General features: G+C 42.1%; 1 pseudogene; it reads right to left on the bottom strand.

Moving 5' to 3' along the window:
- Window positions 1-4,497: 4,497 nt before the first annotated feature.
- LOC101151308 (large ribosomal subunit protein uL10-like) lies at window positions 4,498-5,406 on the bottom strand (annotated as a pseudogene).
- Window positions 5,407-7,148: the final 1,742 nt, after the last annotated feature.

Here is a 7,148-nt window from a genome sequence, read left to right as displayed (position 1 = left end):
ATTCACTTTTGTATTCAGAAAAATTATAGATATCTCTCTTAATATAAAGGTTAGGAATGTCTTCAGCATTTTCATTCTCTGTGTGTGTGCAAAAGCTTATGGATATTTTCAAAAAATATAAAAATACAAAGAAAAGTATAATAAACCCCCACACTCATCACTTATGCCTGGTAAAGTTTTAAATCATTGTATGAAGGAAAGAGTCTCTTGTGTTAATAAAGAGGGGAAGATTGCTTTCCTGAAAAAGTTTTGTTTTAAACTTTAGTTTTCTAATTAAATATGATTTGTTACTAAAAAATTTTGGAAATACAGAAACTAGAAAGCTAACATCTTCCATAATTCCATCCCCATAAAAGTAATCACTGTAAAAGGTTTTCTATCTATTCTTCAAAATCTTTTTCTATGCATATCCTAACATGGAGATTTGCTGATGTTTTTAACAAAAATGCTATCATACATGTACATGCTATTTTGCAACTTCCTCCTTGTGGCTAATGCTATATTTTAGACAGCGTCTTTGTCAGTATATTTAGACCTGGGCAACTTAGGGAGAGAAGGAAGATCTTCTCTACTTTTTTTGGACTTGAATTTTCATAGCAAGAGTCCATCTCATTACCATCAGTGGCTTGCATGACCCCTACTCTCACTCCAACCACAAGACTAGAGTGAAAAGCACAACGTTGTCCCCATTTATGTTCAGGGAATGCAGAGATGGACCCTACGTGATGTTGATGATGATAATAAAGATGGTGGTAGTGATCATAATAATAGATCTTGACATTTGAAAAGCATTTGGACCTACCTTATGGTGGAAATTCAAAAAAATTATCTTTGTTATTAATAATACAACAAATAAAGGCCGAGCTCAAAGTTGGGGATGCAAAAAGACGTGGAGTAGTTTCCCCAACACAGCTTCCTGACTGTGCTCTTTCCTCCCCTCTAATGAGTACCATTTATGTTTTCCTTTCTGCATTTCAAGGAATAGCAGGGAATGGATTTGTTTCCATTGTATCTGTTTCCAGTTGTTCTTATTCCCATCTTCCTGCAGGAGTGAATGTTTCCTTCACTCATATATGAGTCCATATAACTTCTTTACAGTTTAGTTTCTGATATATTTAACAGAGGGGGAGAAATTTTTCCAAGTAAGGGCCTTTGGGGGAAGATGCCTCTGAGTCTTGTATAATTTATTAATGGGAAAAACATTAATTTCACATTTCATTCTGCTGCAAAATCCATATGACCCCAGTCAGTTTGGTACGTTTGCAAAGGCAGAGCTGGCTTTTAAACAAAGTAAGTGTGGGACACCAGCTGTGAGACTAGGATAGACCTTGGCCTTCAACTTTCCCAAACTCTTCTTTGCAGAGGGGAAAACTGAGGCCAAGAAGGGTAATGTGTATCACAGAAGGTCAGAGCCAGTCTGATGCCAGGCCCGCAACCAATGTGTCTTTTCTGGGTGAAGATGGAAATAGAGGCCTTGACTTCGAGGTGCCAGCAGGATCTGATGGGACATGGATGCCTGAAATCTCCTTTAGTGATTAAAAAAATCTACCTTTATAGGTAAATGTCTATCAAGAAAGTTGCATAGAGAGACTCTGGAAGAAAAGAATTACATATTTCCCATAATGGGAGATCACTTTATTATATAAAAATGTTCAAAGCATTCAAAACTCAGGAAATATAATGAGCATATCAAAAATTATCTGCATCTGAAAAAATCTCCTCTTTTAAGACTGGAAATAGAAAAAAGCTGAGAGACAGGAGGAGCCAACTCCAACTTATACAAGGTTCCTTAAAATGGTGTAAGTGAGGGGAGTGCTGGGTGGAGGTTGGCTGACTGAATTATGTCACTAACTTACTGTGTAGGATGTGGGCAAATCACATCACCTCCCAAGAGTTTCATTTCTTTTCCTGTAAAATAATAGTCTTGAACTAAATAATTTCTAAGGACTCCTAGAACCATAGGAAGTTCCACCTGACATTATTCCAACCACCTGCAAATTCTCACCAGCTTCTTCCAACCTGATGAGTTTCTTGCTGATTGTCAGCACTCAAGAGACTGCAGTAACTCTTCTTCCATTTTAATTAAAATCTTAGCCTGCCTGAAAATTATTGCTGTCAAGCCAGGGACTCAGAAACCCATGCTAATTAACGTGGATTGTCATTCTCAACATTCTCTGTCAAATGGTACTTTATTTTTCATCTTGGAGACAAGTATTTTTTAACGTCTTGTTATTTCTGAGTTGTCTTTAACGCTTAACACACCTCTGGGTGTACATAATGTGTGGCTTACTTTCCTTTCCAGATCATTTAAATTAAAAACAGTTTGGCCTAAGAATTATTCTTCCAGTACTCTGCCTGATGCCACCAACCAAGCCACTATATGGTCGTTTGTCCTGAGTGTGGCCTTTCAGGCTGAGACATTTTGTTTGAAATTAACAGATTTTGAATGTCAGGTCTCAGTGTCCTGACCCTTGTATTGTTCTGAGTGCTTTCCTGTTTTAATGAAAAACTGTGATTCATATCTTCAATCTACACCTTAGAAAACCTCAATTGCAAGACAGTAGACTTATCTGAGGAAGGTAATGGTGATGTTGATGACGACAGATAACATTCATCCACTAACGGTTTATGACACCAGCCAGGCACTGTGCTAAGTATAACAAGAAATATATTTGGTCTTTGTCTCCAGTTGCCAACACAGTGCTCCCAAAACTATTGGAATTTTCTGAGTAATGAATTGTTATTCATAAGGAACCCCTTTCAGTCACATCTGAGTTTATGCTAATGCAGTGACTTAGGTAGGACTCCTAAGTAGCCTCAGGAAGTGGTTGATCACCAGAAAGACGGAGCGATTAGAGAGTGGGAACCTTCAGCCCCACCTACTACCCTCTGGGGGAGGGCTGGAGATTGAGCTCTATAAAAACTACTGAAAAATGAGATTTGGAGAGCTTTCAGGTTGGCAAACACATGGAGGTGCTGGGAGAGTAGTGCACCCAGAGAGGGCACAGAAACACTCGGCACTCCCCAGACCTTGCCCTATGCACCTTTTCTGTTTGGCTGTTCCTGAGTTGTATCCTTTACAATAAACCAGTAAACAAAAATATTTTTCTGAGATCTGAAATGCATTCTAGCAGATTATCGAACTTGAGGAGAGGGTTGTGGGAACTGCACATTTATAGCCAGTTGGTCAGAAGTTCAGTGACCCTGGACTTGTGACTGGTATCTGCAGTTGAGGCAGTCTTGTGGGACCGAACCCTTAAATCTGTGGAATCCGACACTAACTACTTAGAGTTAGTGTCAGAATTGAATCATATTGTAGGACACCCAGTTGGTGTCCAGAGAATTGGAGAATTGGTTTTTGGTATTGGAAAATACTCTGGAATGACACATGTATTATCCCATACTGAATCCTCTCAGCAGTCTTATAAGTACAGTTGTCATGGTCATTGTACAGATATGGACCCTGAAGCCCAAAGAGATTAAGTAGCTTCTTCAAGGTCAAACAGTCAACAGTACAGGCAGGATTCAACTCCAACCATCTGACTCTAGACCTATTTGATACTGTATTAGTCCATTTGTGTTGCTATAAAGGAATACCTGAGACTGGGTAATTTATGAAGAAAAGAGGTTTATTCAGCTCATAGTTCTGCAGGCTACATGAGCATGGCACCAGCATCTGCCTGGCTTATGGTGAGGACTCAGGAAGCTTACAATCATGGTGGAAGGGAAGGGGAGCCAGCATATCACATGGCAAGAGAGGGGAGGTGCCAGATTTTTTAAACAATCAAATCTCAAGTGAATTAATAGAGTGAGAACTCACTCTCATTACCAACAGGACCATACCCAGCCATTCATGAAGGACCCTCTTCCATGACCCAAACACCTCCCATGAGGCCTCACCTCCAACACTGGGGATAACAATTCAACATGAGATTTTAGAATGGACAAATATCCAAACCACATGCGAAACCTTAAGGAATGAAAGGAGAGTGACATGGTCCCCAAGTCTGTGAGTGCCCCAGCATATCAGCAGCAGAAAGAAAAAGACTCAGTTCTGAGTTAGTTGGTCTGCACTTGTTTATGCAACAAGCATTTTTGAAAAGTCTACTGTATGCCTATGTGAGGCACTGTGTTGGCTTAAGCTGACTAAAATAGAGTCTGCACTGCAGAGCTTGGGATCTAACACCAGGAGCAGCTAAGTGTGCATAAATTATTACAGAGGAAGAACAGAACATGATCCATGCCATGGAAGGTACAAAGTACAGGGAATTCAGGACAGGCCCAGCATTTCAAGCTGGAGTCATCATCAGAAAGTTGCAAGCTATTTAAATAACTTTTGTTCTCTGTTTCAGCGGAAAAACTGACACTACCTCACCTCAGGGGGTCATTTCTTTCTTTTTGTTTGCATGTGTCCTTTTTCTTTTCTTTTTAAGAGAGGCAAGCCTTTATTTCCTTGTTTTGCAAATAAAGCTAGCTGAGTTTGTTGCTTTTCATTGACTAGTCAAAGAGACCAAATTCCATATCCTCCTCTGACTCTTCCTTGGCTTCAACTTTGTTTGGGGCTGCAGCAGCAGTAGTAGCAGGAGCATCCACAGGAGCAGCAGCCACAAAATGCAGATGGAGCAGCAAAGATGGCCTTGGCCTTTCCAGCAAGCAGGAAGGCGTAATCAGTCTCCATAGACAAAGCCAACACCCATTTGTACCTGCTGATGATAGAATAGGGAACTGATGCAACAGCTGGGTAACCAATCTGCAGACAGACACTGGGAACATTACAGGCACCCTCCAGGAAGCAAGGATGCAGTTTCCTCTGCCATGTCAAGCACTTCAGGGTTGTAGATGCTGCAGTTGTCAAACACCGGCTGGATGATCAGCTCAAAGGAGGAGGGGTAGATGTTCCACATGTTCACCAGTGTGGCTTCACTGGCTCCCACTTTGTCTCCAGTCTTAATCAGTGGCACCTCACTCAGGATTTCAACGGAGCCCCTGAACATCTTAGTTCCTGATGCCGAAAACCTGTAAGAAAGGTCTTCTTGGGCCCCAGACCAGGGTTCCAGGTGAGCATAGTGACTTCACATGGGGCAATAGCACCAGCATAAGTGGCAGCAAGTCCCTGATCTCAGTGAGGTCCTACTTGGTGAACACAAAACCTACATTCCCCCGGAAATGAAATGAGGCAATGGTTTCTCCAGAGCTGTGTTGTTTTCCAGATGTCCTTGGATAGCCTCATGCATCATGGTGCTCTTGTCCACCAGCCTTCCCTTGCAGGGACATTTGGATCTGCTGCATCTGCTCGGAGCCCACATTGTTCACTCCCACAATGAAGCATTTTGGATAATCATCCAAATGTTGGATGACCTTAAGGAAGTAGTTGGACTTCCAGGTTGCCCTGTCTTCCCTGGGCATCATAGCAGTGTGTCAGGGATTGCCATGCAGAGTTTTAAAGACGATGTCATTCTCAAAGGATGCCTGGAGAGAGTTGCATGTGTCTTTTCAAAAAAACATGTTAAAAATCAAATGCCTGTTGTCTGATGGCTGCAGGTGAACCTACTGTTTTATGCCTTATCCATTTGTGTGGAGTGCAGAAAGTTCTACCCCCAGAGAGGAGCAAGAAGCAAGAAGGGTGCAGGGCCTTCTATGACCATGGCACCTCTCCTGGAGGACCCAGAGTTTCAGTGTCTCCTCCTCCGTGTGATAAAACAACAGTTCTCTACCATCTGGTCCGCTCACCAAGACTGCCTTGTTAGTGGATCTCAGCAGGTGAGGCTTTGGAGCACAGGCACCAGGTCAGCCTAATACAGAGCTGGGAGGCACTCTCAGGGCAGTCCTGATTTAAAATGCTATCCTGTTGTCCCAGGTATAAACCAAAAATAAAATTCTAAGCCCCCCCAACCATCTGAATAGACCCCTCCTCGAGGCCAAGGGCATTCCAAAGTTAACCTGAACAACTAGTTAGTTCAGGCCATGATGGGAATGGGGAGCTGGACATGCCTCATTATACCCTCCTCCCTTTTGAATTACTGACAGAACAGACTCTTTACGTCTGATAAGAAACATTTGCAATCCATTCTCTCTGAAGCCTGCTACCTGGTGGCTTCATCTGCCTGATAAATACTTGGTCTCCACAACCCTTTATCATAACCCAGACATTCCTTTCTATTGATAATAACTTTTAACGAATAGCCAATCAAAAAATCTTTAAATCTACCATAACCTGGAAGCCCCCCACCCATGAGTTGTCCCACCTTTCTAGACCAAACCAATGTACATCTTACATGTATTGATTGATGTCTCATATCTCCCTGAAATGTATAAAACCAAGCTGTACCCCAACCCCCTTGGGCACATGTTGTTGGGACCTCCTGAGGCTGTGTCATGGTTCTTCCTTAACCTTAGCAAAATAAACCTTCTAAATTGACTAAGACCTGTCTCAGATACTTTTAGTTTAGACAGGTGTGCCCTCCCACTTGTCAAACTCAGTCCTAAGTTTATGAAAGGTAGTCACTGGAAACTTAAGGAAGGATACCCTGAAGTGGGAGTCAGGAATTTTGGGTCCTGGGCCCAGCTTTGTCACTGACCTGGGCGATCTTAGATAAAAAACTTCATAACCTGAAGCTTCAGCTTTCTCATCTGTATAACGGGGTGATTGGTCTAAGTTAGTGTTTCCCGATGGAGGCTGATATGATTTGGCTGTGTCCCCACCTGATTCTCACTTTGAATTGTAATAATCCCCACATGTCAAGGGTAGGGCCAGGTGGAGACAATTGAATCATGAGGTGGTTTCCCCTATACCATTCTCGTGGTAGTGAATAAGTCTCATGAGATCTGATGGTTTTATAGATGGATGTTCCCTTGCACAAACTCTCTTGCCTGCCAACATGCAAGATGTGACTTCGCTCTTCATTCACCTTCTGGTATGATTGTGAGGCCTCCCCAGCCATATGGAACTGTGAGTCAATTAAACCTCTTTCATTTATAAATTACCGTCTCAGGTATGTCTTTATTAGCAGAATGAGAACAGACTAACATAGAGGCACTACTGACTTTTCAGTTGGGATCATTCTTATGTGGAACTGCTCACATATAGGGGTTAAGGATGTTTAATGCTCCTTGACATCTGGTCTCTAATTCTCAGTTATAAAGCTGCC

This window comes from Gorilla gorilla, chromosome 17 (assembly GCF_029281585.2).
Source record: "Gorilla gorilla gorilla isolate KB3781 chromosome 17, NHGRI_mGorGor1-v2.1_pri, whole genome shotgun sequence".
NCBI classification, from domain to species: domain Eukaryota; kingdom Metazoa; phylum Chordata; class Mammalia; order Primates; family Hominidae; genus Gorilla; species Gorilla gorilla.
Note: the sequence above shows the minus strand (reverse complement) of the source record. Positions and strands in the feature narration are given on the sequence as shown.